The 16,505-nt window shown below is 42.9% G+C and overlaps 1 pseudogene; it reads left to right on the forward strand.

Moving 5' to 3' along the window:
- LOC115837039 overlaps window positions 1–16,072 on the forward strand; it is a 28,264-nt pseudogene extending 12,192 nt beyond the window's left edge.
- Window positions 16,073–16,505: the final 433 nt, after the last annotated feature.

Below are 16,505 nucleotides of genomic sequence, written 5' to 3' on the forward strand. Positions count from 1 at the left end.
GTGATGTTAAAAGTGTGATTTGAATAATGAAAAATGGTTAAATAAATGATGACACACCCATAAAATTTAATATTGAGGTAGACATTAAGGTCCTTCAAAACTATTATGGCTCCCTCCCAGAATAAGTTAGAAATAAACATGTGTATAAGCCAGCTCTTGCCGCATAACAAACCACCCCAAAATTCAGTGGCTTAAGACCTGTCAAAATTCACGGATTGGCTGGATGAATCTTTTGGTCTGAGCTGGCTCAGCTGGAGCTGGTTGCGTGTATGGGACAGCCGGGAAGTCTCAGCCTCTCTCTCCACGTGGTCTTTAATCCTCTAGGTCAATCTTAGGCTATTCTAAAAGCATGAAGACAGAAAAGCCCCAATGCACAAGCATGTGTCAAGCTTCTGCTCATGTTACATTTGCTAATGTCCCATTAGCCAAAGTAAGTCACATGGCCAAGCCCAGAGTCAACAGATGGAGAAATAGACTCAACCTCTTGATTGGAGGATCCGCAAAATATTGTAGCCATTATACACACACACACACACACACACACACACACACACAAACACACACACACATATTGGCTGGGCTGACACCTGTAATCCCAGCACTCGACAGATCACTTGAGGCCAGGAGTTTGAGAGCAGCCTGGCCAACATGGTGAAACGCTATCTCTACTAAAAATACAAAAATTAGCCAGGTGTGCGTGCATGCCCGTGATCCCAGCTACTTGGGAGGCTGAGGCAGGAAAATCATTTTAACCTGGGAAGCGGAGGTTGCAGTGAGCCAAGATTGCACCACTGCACTCTAGCCTGGGCGACAGAGAAAGTCTGTATCAAAAAGAAAAAAAGAATGAAAAAAATTAAAATTAAATACATATATTTATTTCACACCACATAACTTGCATTGGCTAATAAAATATGTCTACTTTTCTATATTCTCCTTTCCTCTTGCTCAATGATCAGATACATTTGAAATAGCAGCTGCTCAGTTGGGCTCTGTTTCAAAGTGATCAAAATGCTGTCCTGTACCAGACATGAGAAACAAACCTTTGCTGTATGAAGTCATATAGCCACATCGAGAATTTTTTGTTATTGCTACGAAAGCTACTTTGTCTAAAGTAACATAAAAATTATGCAGGGACTAAAATGATATTTTTAGAAAATAATTATATGGGAAAGAATTCAATAATAAAACTCTATATAAACGAGCAGCCTATGAAGCAGATGCATACTTGTATATGTTATATAATCCCAAATTTGCATTTGTATTTGCAAACACATGCACACATATATACTGAAAGGAAATATGTCAAAATGTTAACAGTGGGTTACAGGTAATTATTATTTTTTTCTTCTCCCTATTTTCCGAATTTTTGACAATGAGTTTGTATTATCATGGGTAAATTATATATATTTTTTCAATTTCTCCCTAGCCCATCCCTGTAAGAGTATTACTCGGCCGAGCATGGTGGCTCATGCCTGTAATCCCAGCAGTTTGGAAGGCCGAGGTGGGTAGATCACTTGAGGTCAGGAGTTCGAGACCAGCCTGGCCAACATGGTAAAAGCCCTTCTTAACTAAAAGTACAAAAATTAGCCAGGCATGGTGGTGCATGCCCGCAATCCCAGCTACTCAAGAGGCTGAGACAGGAGAATTGCTTGAACCTGGGAGGCAGCATTTGCACTAAGCTGAGATTGCACCACTGCACTCCAGCCTGGGTGACAGAGTGACACTCTGTCTCAAGAAAAAAAAAAAAAGAGTATAACTCATCCCTGTCCATCATCAGGTGGTTTACTATCCTTCCTGTGGGGGAATTTTATGTCTCCACCTCACTGGACTTGGGCTTGGCCATGTGACACACTTTGGCCAATGAAATGTGAGTAAATATGGCATCTGCTATGTTGGGTGTTTAAGATGCATTGTGAGTTTTGGCTAGTTTTCTTGCTGTTTCCCAGGTATGTCCCATGAAGGAGTTACTCTCTTAGCCTGGTTCCTGGAATGAGACAGAAATACAGAGAGGGAGAGAAAAAATTTTGTTCTGAGTTGTTGAGATTTGGAGGGGTTTTGTTAACACAGCTAATAACCTCACTAAGAAAATGTATTTTTTACTTTAAAAAACACACCTAAAAATATGACCATCAGTGACTCATAAGCCACCAAATTCAAGTCCTGTCTGTTAAAGGACACTGCTTCCTTCTTTATCCCACACCATTTTCTCTCTCTCTCCCTTTCAACTTCAAGGTGGTATACTACGAAATCAGATTGTCCTGAAATAAACCAGTTCACAGATACAAGGTCTACTCTCGTCCTCTTATAAAGTAGTAGGTCACATTCCCGTTTTCTGGAGATGTACCAGGAGCTGTCACTTCTTTGGACTTCAGGACAGGTTAAAAAAAAAAAAAAGGAGCTCATCTCTTTTTCTACTGAATATTATAGAGCAGGGGTGCCCAATCTTTTGTCTTCCCTGGGTCACATTGGAAGAAGAAGAATTGGTGGTCTTGGGCCACCAGTGTTTTTATGTGTAGTCTTGGGCCACACATAAAATATACTAACACTAACAACAGCCGATGAGCTAAAAAAAAAAATCTCATAATGTTTTAAGAAAGTTTACAAATTTGTGTTGGGCCGCATTCAAAGCCATCCTGGGCCGCATGCAGCCCGTGGGCCGTGGGTTGGACAGGCTTATTCTAGAGAATATTTTAACACTGGCAGGGAGTATGGCATCATTCAGAAGTCATTAACCAGCATAGAACCCTTATTCTGAATTAAAGTAGACTTGTTTCTTTCAAAACCTTGCCAGGGATTTCTTAAAATATACAGAAGGTTGATCATTTATACACAAAATGCTCATTTATTCAAAGAAAATGAAGCTTCTTATTTTTCTATAAATTACCTAATCCTCCCATAAGCTCCACCCTACTGAGTAACAAGGAAACTTAGATTTAAGTATTTCAGTGTCCCCTCTGTCTTCTGCTCCAAGTGGCTTGTTAGGGTTTGCTGATTGTGTCACTGTGGTGATGGGTGGGTGGAACTCCAATCTTTGTGTTGGTCTCATGCCAGATCTTCACCTGTTTTGAAGAAATGATTTCCCTATCTACCCTGTCACTCCTCACTCTACCGGCACCCTCTGCAAACATCTGTGGCTACAATAATACTCTAGGTCTGCTGCCTCTTAGCTCAGCCAGGGTTTGGGGGCTTCCTGGTTAGCTTGCATCATCTCAGCTCTCTGAGATTGTGTATTTCTTTAAAGTTGTGGGGATTCCCATTTGATCACCAGCCCAGGTGGTCTGCCCACAAGCTCCCACTTTGGTAACCCTCTGCTGAGCTTGCCAGCACACCATCTACCTTCTTTATCTTTCAATGGACCCTTGAAGGACTTTAGGACACTCTTCACACCACATGAGAGCCAAGGACAGCTGGGCTTAGCAGCCCAGATTGATAGAGGGGGCACTCTGTTTTGTTCCAACTGCTGCCCTTATACAGGAGAAGAATTTTCTGCCTTGCTGGAAGGATGTGAGCTAGACTTCCTGTCCTTGGCTTTGGGTGAAGGTCACAGAAGGAAGTTGGGCCCTATTATCCCAGTGGTTGCAGTGAGGTCTCTGCAGGCTCTTCAGATCTGAACGAGATTCTCTCCAGCTTCTCTGGGAGTCATTCTCTAGTCATGTTTAGGAGCATAATTCCCATCTGCTTATCATTTCCCCGGCATAGAACATAGGAGGTCAGGGTCACACAACATTCCCTTGTTGTGCTCAGGGTGCCTCTGAACTCCGATCCTTGAATGTTTTGCTCCGATTCATGCTGAATTTCTTGAATGGCCCCCAGCACACCGGTGCCATGTTACTTCCTACTTTTGAGCCTTGCCCCATGCTGTTTTCTCTGCCCAGACTGCCCTTCCAACATCCACTGCTCTTGGAAAACTTCTGCTCATCCCCTAAGACACTGCGCAGGACTCTTTCTCTGAGATGTTAACTTCATTCTGGGCACTTTGCATGATGAACTTCATCAAAAAACCTTCTGTGTCTGTCTTCATCATGAGAATGAAGGTCCTAAGGGGCTGGGGTTTCATCTAAAACATCTTTGTTTTCCTAATGTCTGGTACAGAAAAATGATCAACAAATGTTGGTTTGCAAAAATAAACCTTGGGGCAGGCGTGGTGGCTCGCGCCAGTAATCCCAGCACTTTGGGAGGCCAAGATGGGCAGATCATGAGGTCAGGAGATGAAGACCATCCTGGCTAATATGGTGAAACCCTGTCTCTACTAAAAATACAAAAAATTAGCTGAGCATGGTGGCATGAACCTGTGGTCCCAGCTACTCAGAAGGCTGAGGCAGGAGAATCGCTTGAACCCGGGAGGCGGAGGTTGCACTGAGCTGAGATCACACCACTGCACTCCAGCCTGGGCAACAGAGTGAGACTCCATCTCAAAAATAAATAAATAAATAAATAAATAAATAAATAAATAAAACAAATAAAAAAAATAAACCTTGGGTAAAGTATGCATGGGATCTCACTGTATTACTTCTTACAACTGCATATGAATTTACAGTGATCTGACAATAAAAAGTTTAATAATATATTTTTTTTCAAATCCCTAAATGAACAGAGCCCATTATTTTCGAAAGCTCCCTGGTTACCCCCTTGTAGAAGACCAGAGTCCAAAGTAAGTCTGAGGCCTTGAAGAAGATGCCATTTTCAAGTGAAGGGTGGATGCTTCAAATTATTAATAGTTGGATCCCCCACTTGCCTTCCGAACCATCAAGTTCAGAAAGCTTTGAAGGAAGTTGGAGCACCTGTTAGCACATACAAATTACAGCAATTATAAAAAGGAAAGCCTCTGGGCAGATGAATTAGAAAAAATGGGCTTCTCTAGGCTTGGTGGGTGGTAGTGTCTTTGTGTGAAATAAAAGCATGGTATTCCTTCCATTGGATGCTTCAGCCACACAAGCTAAGAGAGGAGTCAATTTCAGCTTCTTTCTTCCCCTCAGTCCCTCTTTCTTGTGTAAGGCATAACCTGAACACAGCAGCCCAGGCCTGAGTATTTTCCTATGTTTGCCATCTCATTTCAAAGGGCCAACTACCATGTTTTCATCCCCACTGGAGTGTCTGCTCATGTGGAAACATTATCTCTGGTTTGTAGCAAAAACTTAGTATTTTCTATTAAGTTTCTTAAATGAGTCAATGTAAGCAAAGAGTTAAGGTTGTGCACAGTGGCTCACGCCTGTAATCTCAGCACTTTGGGAGGCCGAGTCTGGCAGATCACTTGAGGTCAGGAGTTTGAGACCAGCCTGCCCAATGTGGCAAAACCCCATCTCTACTAAAAATACAAAAATTAGCCAGGCGTTGTGGCACGTGCCTGTAATCCTAGCTACTTGGGAGGCTGAGGGAGGAGAATTGCTTGAACCCAGGAGGCGGAGGTTGCAGTGAGCCAAGATCATGCCACTGCACTCCAGCCTGGACAACAGAGACAGACTCCGTAAAAAAAAAAAAAAAAAAAAAAAAAAAAGTTAGTATATTTGAGTTAGTGGTCCATTCTCCATCAAAATTGATTCCCTTTTAGTGAAGATCCCCTCTGTCTTAGTCCATTCAAGCTCTAATGATAGTATACCATAAGCTGGGTGGCTTAGAAACAGCATAAATTTATTTCCTACAGTTCTAGAGGCTGGGAAGTTCAAGAGCAAGTCTGGCAGATTCGGTGTCTAGTGACAGCCTACTTCCTGATTCACAAGCGGTGCCTTCTGCTGTAATTCACATGTTGGAAAGGACAAGGGAACTCTTTTAGGTCTCTTTGACTTCATCGGCTCCCAAAGGACCCACCATCATCACCTTGGGGGTTAGGATTTTGATATATGAATTCAGGGGGCCCATAAACATTTAGACCATAGCATCCTCCTTTGGAGTTTCTTCCTAGTGGAAGTTCTTGTTAGGATAAAGTTTTCTGTAGCGGATTTTTTTGTTTGTTTGTTTCAATACCTGGAGAGTGAAAGTGAGGTTTCAGGAACCAGTTCTGGTCTCTTTACGTTTCTTAAAGGAGTGGTCCTACAGGACTTTGCTATGCAGGCAGAAATATGCATCTTAGTTAATATTACAATCACTGCACATAGTATATTTGTTGCACGGAGTGAGGGTGGAGTAACAGCTTGTTCAAGTCATTTTTAAAAATAACAAATGTCTATAAATGTATTTGCATCTATTATTGTCTTTGATTTCTTTTCCACAAGACTATGAATTCTTTATGCATGAGAACCTTGAGTTCACACTTGCATGGCTAATCTGCTGGGGTCTGATGTTGTCGTGCTAAGGTGGCACAGATACACACCTGACAAGTGACATGTAGCAGAGAGTGAAATATGGTTTACTGGGGATGCATCGATGTGGAGTGGCAGCAGAATGCATAGTACCCTGGCTGTAATCATTGACAAAAAGCTGTGTGCTTGGTCAGCCAGAGCTGGATGCTAGCTCCCTGGCAGTGGCTCCTGGGAAAGGACGCTGCCCCTTACTGCTCTATGTATTTATGGGAAATGATGGCAGAGGACATCTAGCACACTGCAGATATTGGGAACTTCTTGGTTGAGGAAGCAGCCTTGTTAGAAGAGAGAGCTTCTAGAGTTTAGCCTCTGGCATCAGCCTGTTTTTCCTTTGAACTAACACAGACCTGTTCAGCCAGCTTCTTGCTAAACTACCAAGAAGGCTGCTGGGATTTATCTGTCCTCTAGCACTGAGTAGGTAATTGGGAACTCAGTAAGTGTTGAATGAATAGAATTATTATTGTTAGAAGGAAATTCATATTTATTTCATTTAAATTTGCTCTCCTCTCGCAATCTGGCTATAGTAAGGCCCCTTAGGAATGGATGGGCTAGGCAGGGTCAGGGGGATTTTTCTCTGCCTGCCCATTTCATAGAGAAGGGAGGGGGCAGATTAGCTACGATGAGGTTTTTTGTTTGTTTGTTTGTTTTTTGCACCTGGATCCTCAGAATAAAAACCAAGAGAGCTTCTCTGTCCTGCTGAGTAGAAGAGGTAGCCACTGGAGAGACCTAGGTACAGAGGAACCAGAGAAGGCATAGCTATATGCCCCAAATCACAGTTTGGGCAGAGTAGCCCAAGGAGAGTACACAGTTTGGGCAGAGTAGCCCATTGTACCCCACTGTGCCAAGGAGAACCTAGAGACCATTCTTGGGAGGAGTCTGGGAAGGTATGATGGTCATGTTGTTTCAGCCCAAACCTCAGGGCAGCCACGTGGCAACTGTTAAGTGCTCTTTTGGAGGTAAATGTGTGAAACCAGGACTGTTCCAAGGGGAAAGAAAGTCCAGGATTCATCATTAAGATGGGTTTCTTGTGATCCCTGAAGGCCTCAGCATCACAGGAGATTCCAGATCTGCTGCTCTGGGGATCCACATGAAGCGGGATGATGTGCCTGCTGAAATTAAAGGGACAGGGTGGTGGGAAAAGTCTCCATCCCAGGATGGCAGGCTTCCACAGCCACAGCAACTCATGACAGGCCTCACGGGGGGATGAGCAGAGCTGTGTCCTTTGAAGCCAGAGACATCAGGTCTCAGGTAGTGTGAAGGATCCTAGCCATGGAGCGGCCAGCCACTAAACTGTGTTGGGCAGCGGAGGAGTAAGAAGCTGCATGTCCTTCCATGGGCAAGAAGAGGCGCTGCAAGAGAAGGCAGAAAATGTGTTTCTGAGCATTGGGCAAGCCTTTTTTTTCTCTCCCTCAAATGGAACAGAATCCCAGGGTAGGATGGATCTGTGACCTCCTGGTGACAGGTGGACCTAAGAACTTGAAATACCAAGGATAAGGAAAGAGCCTGTTCTACTGAAGTTTCATATGGCCCAGTGGTCCCCAACCGTTTTGGCACCCAGGGACCAGTTTCATGGAAGACAATTTTTCCATGGACCAGTGTGGGGGGAGGGGTGATTTCAGGATGATTCAAGCACGTTATATTTATTGTGCACTTTATTTCCATTATTATTACATTGCAATATATAATGAAATAATTATACAACTCACCATAATGTAGAATCAGTGGGAGCCCTGAGCTTGTTTTCCTACAACTAGATGGTCACCCCTGGGGCTGATGGGAGACAGTGACAGATCATCAAGCATTAGATTCCCATAAGGAGTTCACAACCTAGAACCCTCCCACGCACAGTTCGCAATAGGGTTCGCGGTCCTACAAGAATGTAATGCTGCTGCTGATCTGACAGGAGGCAGAGCTCAGGCGGTAATGTGAGTGATGGAGAGTGGCTGTAAACACAGATGAAGCCTCTGTCACTCGCCTGCCACCCACCTTCTGCTGTGTGGCACAGTTCCTAACAGGCCACGGACCAGTACTGGTCCATGACCTGGGGCTTGGGGACCCCAGATATGGCCCATCTCATACTATTACTATTACTAGTGCTACTACTATTACTGGCTAACGAGGCACTTTGCTAACAGCTGCACAAGCATTTTTCCACTTAATCCTAGAAATAACCTTATGAAGTAAGTACTGCAATTTAGGAATCTGAAGCTTAGCAAGGCTGCATAAATTGTTGAAGATAAAATAGCTTGGAGTGGTCTAGCCTTGAACAGAACACAGTGACATTGGACTCCAGAGTCCACAAGCCTCAGCATTACTCTGTTTTGTGTGCATCCCAAATGTCTTAAGTAATTGATGCAGCCAAGATAGCTTCCCTTGGTGAGTGCCATGTGGCAGGAATTGTGTTTACTCTCTTCACCACTGTGGTCCCAGTGCCGAGTACGGTGCTTGGTTCCCAATAGGTATTAGATACGTATTTGTGGAATAAAAACAGGGACGTGTGTGTAGCAGAAAACCATCAGTTTATACTGAGCTTCTTTCCTGAAGACAGTTATGAATCATATTCCCATACCAGGTCAAGGGATGGAAAACGTGATCATCAGGCTGTTTGTGCTTTTAACATTTCAGATTCAAAACAAGCATTGTTTTATGATCAAAATGAATTATCCTGACATTCTATCACATCTTATCAGACTCTTTTTTTATTCATAATGCTGTTGGTACTATTACTTAATAAACTGGAGCAAGCAATAAATTCCACTGGTCTACAGAGACTGTGGTTGGGTTCCCAGTACCAAAATGATTTTGATTATTGAGTTGGCATATACCTCTAAACATTCCTAAATCAGTGGTTGGCAGCAGCAATATTCTGAAAGAAAGAGAAAAAGGAAAAACAGCGTGTGCGCATGCACACACATACATGCGCACATACACACGTGGTAGCTTCAAAGCCTCTTACACATTAATGGATTCCTTATGGATTACATGGCTGTAATTGTGAAAGAGCACAAAGAACTAAAGGGAATCTTATTTCTTTAAACAAAAACATTTTTTAAAAGATGTTCCTTTTGAAAAGTCATTTGTTTTTTCTGAAGAGAGTAGGAAAAAAAAAGCTCCAACATAATGGAACTCTTAAAAATGTGTCAGGAACGCAATAGAAAACCAGAATAAATGTAGGCAAGGCAACCACATGAAGCCAGTCGCAGACTGAGTTCATTTGTACTCTAACAGCAGACATGGATGGAGAAAACAACCAGCAGGAGAGAGAGTAGTGAGAAGCGCCAGCTCATAGTAAGGGGGCCAGTAGGAAGGGAGATGGTGTGTGGTAGGGGGAGGGACATTCTAGAATTCAAAACAACAGACTATTCATATCATATTCCTAAAATCAGTATAATGAAGCCTGTTTATATTATCCTCAAATTAATTGTTCAATGTTCGAATGTCAGTGTCCCAGCCAATGACCCACCAACAATTTCCTTGTTCATTGCATTTTCTTTCCTTGGTCTTTCGAAAAAAATAACGAATGAGTTTCTCTATTTATAAAGTTTCTCTGAAATGCCTTCTTACGTCATGGAGGCTGGGAGTTCATCTTGGGACACTGGATGTGATGGGGGGCCCTTGGCTGGGATGAGGTTTTTGTGATTGTGAGGCAACTTCTGATCCCATTAGCTGACGGTTGACTGACATTTTGGAACAAGATTTTGCAAGAGACTGGGGAAAGGAAAAAAAGGAGCATGGGAAGGAGGCACTTAAAAGATTGAGAAGGCAGGAATAAGCTGAGTGCTCCCAGATTTGAGGAGGATTTTATTTTTGGACACAGATCTCTGGTGAGCTTGTAGCCAGGATGTCAGAGGCCTGGTATGGGGGACCTAGTTTGGGTTTTCTTGTCAGCTTTGTACTGACCTTACCAAGCAAACTGGCTCTGTGAGAAAAGGTAAATTAACTTCCCATTTATAAATTAGGTGGCAATGTATACACGCATGAGGGGGCAGCCTTTCCTGGAGGGTTTAAGGTAATATTATAGAGAAAATAAAAGGAAATACCACTTTAGATGCCTGGAAATTGCTTCCCAGAGAAGTGGCATAAGCTGAAAGTAACTATGAAAAGTTCCATGAAAGATTTGTCTAGATTCTTTGTTACTAGATTTGCAAATACTTTTCATAGTGGAAGTGAAATGCTTTAGGGAATGTTTTTAAGTTTTCCTTAGTATTCGTGTCAGAAGCAGAATATTGGTTGGGTTGCATAGGATCTGACTGATTATGTAATTTCTCACTGAAAATATTTATTACACTCTGGAAGATTTCAGGAAGGCCCTCTATCCAAAGTGTGTGGAAAGGTAGAAAAAAGGAATGGGCTTTGCAGTCAGACAGCCAGGGGTTTGAAGCCTACTTGCACTACCTGCTAGCTGTAAGATCTTGGGGAAACCACTTCACCTCTTTCAATCTCAGCTCAATGCTAAGGACAAAAGTATGTGCCCAACAAGGTTTTTGTGAAGAGTGAGAGAGATCATGTGTGTGAAAATGTAGCATAGGATCTGGCACATAGTAGTAGTACTAGTAGTATTAGGTTGGTGCAAAGGTAACTGTGGTTTTTGCCATTTAAAAATAATGACAGGTCAGGCGCGGTGGCTCATGCCTGTAATCCCAGCACTTTGGGAGGCCGAGGCAGGTGGATCACATAAAGTCAGGAGTTCAAGACCAGCCTGGCCAACATGGTGAGACCCTGTCTTTACTAAAAATACAAAAATTTGCTGGGCTCAGTGGCAGGTGCTTGTAATCTCAGCTACTCGGGAGCCGGAGGCAGGAGAATCACTCGAACCCAGGAGGTGGAGGTTGCGGTGAGCCAAGATTGTACCACTGCACTCTAGTCTGGGCGACAGAGTGAGACTTTGTCTCAAAAAAAATAAGATTTTAAAAAAATTAATGGCAAAAACTACAATTACTTTTGCACCAACCTACTCGCTGTCCAATAAATGTTAGCTCCACTCATTTTCTCCCTTATATAAATAAGTAACATACTAGCTCTAAGCACTTACCATACATATAACTTCATTTATCCTCAAAACAATTCTATGAGAGAGGTACCATTATTGACCCAATTTTACAAATCTTAGTGAGTTTAAATACTGTTTAAGATGGAAATTATCTATTCTGCACAACAACCCCCAGAACATAGTGGCTTGAAACAACCACCATTTTAATATATCTCATGATTCTGTGAGTTGACTGGGCTCGGCTGGATGGTTCTTCTGCCCCACATTCTGTTGTCTGGGGCTGCATTTATCTGAAGGCTCAACTGGGCTGGAACATGCAAGATGGCTCCCTTGTATGGCTGGCAGTTGATGCTGGTTTTCAGCTGGGAGCACAGCTGGGACCGTCCATAAGGGCACAAACCCATGCTTCTCCATGTACCTCTCATAGGATGGCAGCTATGTTCCAAAAGGGGGCATTCCAAGAGAGAAGACATGTAAGCTTCTAGTTCTCTTAACGCTTGGGCTCAGAAATCTCAGAAGGTCACTTCCGCCACTATCTAGTGATCAAAGCAGTCACAGGCCTACCAAGATTTAAGAGAAGGGGAAACAAATTTTACCTATCAGTGGAGAAGTGGTGTGAATATATAGGAGGAAAGGAGTTGATGACAGCCATGATTGGAGACTATCTACCATAAATGCTTTGCCAAAATCACAGAACTAGTCAAGTGTCAGAGTTAAGATTCCAACCACACAAATCAAACTTCAGAATACATATTCTCAGCCACTAGGCCATACACATACACAAGACAATATACAATTACATGCCCATATGTATGGAAAACACAACAAATATAATTTCAGAGGAAAGATCAGAACAAAATTAAGAGCTCTAAAAGCCAGAAACTAAAAAACATACACTTTTTGTGTGCTTTCTCCCCATATAATGCAGAATAAATGTTACTTCTTGAACACGTACTTATTCATTCTATTGGGTAACCCATGCTTGTATGGACGATGTCAGAGAGACCTATAATTGTTAAGGGAAGCTTCCAGGGAGAAGCAGACTTCAGCCTGGCTCTGAAGTCTGATTAGGATTTGAATAAGACAGAGAGACAAAGAAAGGGGAGGAAGATAAAATATGAACAAGAATGAGCAGGAAGTAGTAGCTAGGGGATGGAGGAAGGACAAGGCTGAACTGATTTGGAAACAGTAGGGCTGATTAATAACTCAATTGGTTTCCCATCTTTTTTTAAAAAAATTTTTTGAGATGGCGTCTCACTCTGTCACTCAGGCTGGAGTATAGTGGCTCGATCTCGGCTCACTGCAACCTCTGCCTCCTTGGCTCAAGCGATTCTCTTATCTCCTACTTCAGCTTCCCAAGTAGCTGGGACCACAGGTGCATGCCACTGCACCCAGCTGTATTTTGTATTTTTTGTAGAGACGGTGTTTCACCATGTTTCCAAGGTTGGTCTCAAACTCCTGAGCTCAAATGATCCACCCACCTTGGCCTCCCAAAGTGCTGGGATTACAAGTGTGAGCCATGGCACCCCACTGGTTCCCCATCTTTATAAATATCCCATTGTAGCACTGGGAACCTGATTACAAAGAATGAAGATCCCCATGACACCAGCCCATCTATGCAAACTCTGTTTCAAGACTTGGCCTTGCTGAAGGTGGATGTTGGAGAGCCTTTTCCGGGGCTGGGTGGGGAGGATGCTGCTTGAAGATCACCCTGATGGCAGGTCTAGGAAGGGCCAGGTTCACACCACTGTCTTTCTAGTTTAATTTGGAAATGGATTGATAAGCATATGACAAACCCAGTCATTATAACTCTTATTATAGGATGCTCTAGAGAGTTCATGAACCTAAATCTCTTTTATATTACCACTCTACCAGTACTGCCTGATGAAGGCAAGGACTTGAGCCATTCTGAGCAAACAACATCTTCAGAATATTTTCCCATGAAGGTGGCTTCTATCATTCTCATTTGAAAAATCTTTGCTCTTTCTTCACATTTGAAAGAAACCCAGTATGACTGTTGTAATTTTTTCACGTAAATTACAAATATTTAGAATCCTTGTCAAAGGAGTGGAAAAAAAAGCAGATGTTTTCCTTTATGTTGGCCCCAAGTAATACCACATTAGAAAATAGAGAGTATTTTCAAGAGTTGTTAAAAGATATTTCAAGAAAATAAACATTTGTTGAATGCAAACAAGAACAGAGTATGGCATTTAAAAATATTAATTTAGAGCTAAGGAGTCTGAGGCTCAGAGATGATGAGTGATGTGTATAAGGTCACAGAGCGAGTTTGCAGCCATGTCAGCTCAGTTCTCTCAAGTCCCAGTCTGGTGTACTTTCTGTACTCCAGAATGTACTGCTCCAGATAAATGCAAAGATGGCCATCCCCATATCCTTTAGGCCTCCCCATATCCATGTCCTTTGCAATATGACTTTGCAGTTCCTTTCATCTCAAGGTAGACTATTTCCCCACTTCTTGAGTCTGGGATGGCCTTGTGATTTGCTTCGGCCAATGAAATGTGGTAGAAATGATGGTACACCACTTCTGAGCACAGGCACCAAGAGACCTGTGAGCTTCTGCTTGCTGTAAACTTACTACCACTATATGGTCAAGTCTAGGTGTTTTAGTCTGTTCCTCCTGCTATGGAAAATGGCTGATACTGGATAAGTTATAAATAATAGAAATTTATTTCTCACAGTTCTGGGGATTGGGAAGTCCAAGACCAAGGTGCCAGCTGGTTTGGTGCCTGGTGATGGCCCAGTCTCTGCTTCCAGGATGGTGCCTTGAACACTGCTTCCTCCAAATGGGATGAATGCTGTGTCCCTACATTGCGAAATAGAGACACGAAGGGGAAAAGGGGCAAACAGCTCCCTTGCACTTCTTTTATAAGGTAATTAATCCCATTCATGAGGGCTCTGCCTTTATGACTTAATCACCTCCTAAAGGCTCCACCTCTTAATATTAACACATTGGTGATTAAGTTTCAACATATGGGTTGTTGGAGGACACATTCAGGACATAGCACTAGGCTATACTTAGACGATAAAAAGTTATGGAGAAGATCCCAGTGATTCCAGTCAAAGCTATCCTAAGCTAGCCAACAACCAGTCAACCACTACAGATGAGAGACCTTACCCCACATTGCCAGAGCTTACAGCTGATCATGAGTGAGGCTTGAGTGAGCACAGCTGAGACTAGAAAAACTGCCCAGCTGACTCATGAGCAGTCACAAATATTCATTGTTTTAAGCAGAATTCAGCAAACCTTTACTGTTAAAGGACCCTATAGTACATAATATAGGTTCGTGCAGCATAGCCTGTGTTGTAACTCTCCTCTGCTACTGTAGTGCCAAAAAATAGCCATAGATCATGTGTAAATGAACAGACATGGTAGTGTCTAAATAAACTGTGTTCACAAAAACTGGCATCTGGACCACAGGCTATAGTTTTCTGACCCCCGATTTTAAGGCGTTGAGTTTTGGGTGATTTGTTATACAACAAGAACTAACTGATACACTACATGATTCTGAATTGATATCCCAAATAAAGGAAAACATCAAAGTTAATACCAAGCAATGCATTTGCAAAGATAAAAGGAAGTAGCAAGAGGAAAATATCTCCATTTGCTTGAAGTTTACACCTTAGCTGCCTTTAAAGTTTACACCTTAGCTGCCTTTACAACACTTTGTTTGCAGACTGGGTATATTGTCATAGAACTGCTATTTCAATCTTTACAAATAAGATTTTAATGAGGCTAGCCACACTTCTAGTGGAAAAAAACTTATTTTGGTTGTAAACTCAGTTTGCAAGCTTCTGAATTCAGATTTCAACTCCATTGAAACAGATTTCAAAGATTTCTGGAGAGCTTTTAAAGCCAAATTCATCAGCCTTTGCTTAGTTCTCCCCATGCTCACTGTCTCCATCATAGTTAGTGCTTCTGACCTCAGCCTCCTTGAAATTCTCTTCTCCTTTGGCTTGTGTACTGCTTCTAGCTCATTTCTTTCATCTCCGGGCTACAGTAGGAGCTCCACATTCAAAGCTGCTCCCCTCCTTACATATGTCAGTCCTGAGCCACTTTTTCTAGTGGGTCTTGGTCAGACATATGTGTCAGAAGCCTCTATGTAATTTATTTAAAACTTGGAAGCATAATTGCTATAATTTGCAAAAGCTCCTCAGGTGACTTTGGTGAACAGTTCTGTGGCAGACAGTATTTTTCAAATATGGCTCCAAAATATCTCCTGTCCCACATGTCCTTCTGCAATGTGACTGTGCCACTCCCACATCAAGAGAATCAAGAGAGAGATAAAGTCTAGGCTGGCCAGGCTGCCCTTGCTCTGCACCACGTGCTCACTGTGGTGGGCCCCATGCCAGGGCAGTGGCTGCAGCAGCTGGCAGTGCTAGTCCTGATTCTGGTGCTAGCCTGGGGGGCTGGTCCACTATGGCAGGAGGATCAGCCCATCTATTTGGCAGTGAAGGGAGTGGGGCTTGACGTCACCTCTGGAAAGGGGTTTTATGGACAAAGAGCCCCCTACAATGCCTTGACCAGGAAGGACTCCACTAGAGGGGTAGCCAAGATGTCCTTGGATCATGTAGACCTCACCTGTGACACACCACAGGTCTCATAGCCAAGAAGTTGTAGTCCGTGGATGATGTCTTCACCAGCGTGTACAAAGCCAAATACCCCATTGTCAGCTACAGGGCTCAGACAATTCTCAATGAGTTTGGCAGCCCCAGCCTGGACTTCAAGGCTGAAGACCAGCTGCTTTTTCACAAGAAGGAAGGGTTCTGAGGTTTCATCTGCAGGAGCAGGTTCTTGGGATTGTGAGGTAGGAAGACACTCCAGCACTAAATCTCCTGCAAAACAGGCTGCCTAAAGCTTCTGACTTACCCAGGTTTGAATAAAACAGATGCTTAATCTGGAAAAAAAAAAGAGATAAAGCCTATTTATCAACCTCTTGAATATAGTGGGGCCCTGTGACATCTTTGGCCAATAGAATGTGATAGTAGTGACTGTGCTAGTTCTAGACACAGCCCTTTATTGGTCTGGTAGCTTTCACCTCCTACCTCTTGTAAGAAGTGTGATTATCCTGAGACAACCATGGTACGAGAAAGCTAGGCCATGTGAAGCAGCTGCAAAGGATGAGATCCCGTATGTGAGTGGAGAATCCATCTGGGAAGTAGATCCTTCAGGCCCAGCCACTATCATGTGGAACAAAACTACC

The sequence above is a fragment of the Nomascus leucogenys genome, chromosome 10 (assembly GCF_006542625.1).
Source record: "Nomascus leucogenys isolate Asia chromosome 10, Asia_NLE_v1, whole genome shotgun sequence".
NCBI classification, from domain to species: Eukaryota; Metazoa; Chordata; class Mammalia; order Primates; family Hylobatidae; genus Nomascus; species Nomascus leucogenys.